Raw genomic sequence first — 1,955 nt, 5'->3', positions numbered from 1 at the left:
TTAAACCACGTTGTCAGATGCCCACAACCCCCCACACTCCTCTCAGGCCCACCCTTGCTCACCTTCTATACCCTCCCCTTTCTTCTTCTTTTTATTAAACAAGAGGAAGTAGACAGATCCATGTTGGTAAATGCTAACTGTCTGTATTCACAGAGACACAGTGTAATCTCTGAGCCCAATAAACAGAGAAAAGGAAAAGGTAGAAATCTGTGCACTACTACACAGGGGCCTGGCACCCTCCAGCCTCCAGCAGAGCCAAGGGAACTGGAGGGCTTTTCTTCTTGCCCACAGAGCACGATGGTGGTGTTGAATCCAGTTTTTGAGACAAGTAAGGATAAAAATGAATTTAGAACAGAAATGTGAGATTCTTTTTCTGTTGTATTTTGCTCAAGACATTTTACCCCAAATTAGTTGAGAACCACGATGTTGAGACCTCAAAAACAGGGCCACTGAGCCCAGAGGGACAGGGAGGAAAGGACTGCAACTCGCTTTCAGGGACTGGAGAAAATTAAAAAAAATAAAAGGAAAATTAAAAAGAAGAAGATTGGATCCGTTGGTCCTCTGGGCTAGTCATCCTTGTCTTCATTGGTCTCTCCTTCCTCACCTTCATCCTCCTCCTCCTCCTCCTCCTCCTCACCTTCATCCTCCTCATCTTCACCTTCATCCTCATCTTCATCAATATCTTCCAACCCTCTTCATCATTATCATCACCCTCTGCCTTTCCCTCTTCATCGTCCATATCGGGCACCAAATAATACTGCAAGGGATTTGGCCAAATATCATCTGTGATGACCTCTCCTAAGTCGTCAGCACCTGCGTTGGAACGGTCAGGAAACCAGGTAAAGAGCTCTCTGGCTTTCCTGCTGCCTCTTCCTGCTGGCCTTATTCTGCGTTTGACTTGAGCATTTTGTCAAATCCCTTCCAGATTTCCGTTCTATTTCAGTGGACTCTGAGGACGGGTCACCACTCTCATTCAGATGAAATTTTTTGGAGAGAACTTTATTTTCAAAGTAAGGATTTTCATCAAAATAAAAATCTATTCTGTAATGTCTTCAAATTCTGTCACTTCAACTCTGGTCAAATAATGCAGGGCTTCCTCGTCTTCCTCCCCAAGCAGTGCAGACACCTACAGATGGTTGACAAATGTTACCCAAAAATTTGCGATTTTGGCCATCAATTCTGACCTCTTCTGAAAAAATGGTTGGCGGAGCTTGTTATATTTTTGTTCTACTTTCAAAATTTCCTCACTGGCGTGTTCATTAACTGTCTGTTTCATTTTGAACTTCAGCAATATGTCACTTGCTTCTTGTAGGGAGCCATATTGGATTTGGGCCTGGCCGCTTTTTGACTGCATGGCTCAAAATGGCTAGGTGACTCTGGGCTGTTTGGCCACAGATATTCACCCCTAAGATGACTGCCATAAGTCTTAAGATTGTTGGACAAAAGCCTCTCCCATGAATTTACGGCACAGGAAGATAACATTCAAGGGATACCTCAGCTCGAGCAGATACCAGTTATCTCCTGAGTCAACACCGGGTGTTTCCATCGCCTGACCTCATCGTCTACCACCTGACCTCTTTGCCTCCGGCTATCACTGCCTATACCCTCGCCCCTCCATCCTTCGTGTTTCACAAAGGACACTCCCCCTACCTGAAAGCCTTAAAAGCTGTAACGTTCACCCCAATAAATGAGACCTTGACAACAGAACTTTTGCCTGGTCTCCTTCTTCTCTTCACCCCCATTTGGCCCACAGGTAGAAAGCCTCTTCGGGACCCTGAATAACTGGGTCCCAGCTGGCGGGGACAGCTTCTTGCTGTTCTTTTTCTCCCTTTGGCAGGCCAGGAGAGACCGATTTATCCTCCAGCTTCAGGGCAACAGTGGGTCTGGGTTTCTTGGGCTGAGGCAGGATCCCAGATTGCTGCTTGTGGGCCACGGCTCGAGGGAGGTGGCCAGGA

The 1,955-nt window shown here is 46.4% G+C and overlaps 1 pseudogene; it reads right to left on the bottom strand.

The window, feature by feature from the left end:
- Positions 1–566: 566 nt before the first annotated feature.
- On the bottom strand, positions 567–1,292 carry LOC116898538 (annotated as a pseudogene).
- Positions 1,293–1,955: the final 663 nt, after the last annotated feature.

The sequence above is a fragment of the Rattus rattus genome, chromosome 4 (assembly GCF_011064425.1).
Source record: "Rattus rattus isolate New Zealand chromosome 4, Rrattus_CSIRO_v1, whole genome shotgun sequence".
Classification (NCBI taxonomy): domain Eukaryota; kingdom Metazoa; phylum Chordata; class Mammalia; order Rodentia; family Muridae; genus Rattus; species Rattus rattus.
This window is presented reverse-complemented; position numbering and strand designations above follow the sequence as displayed.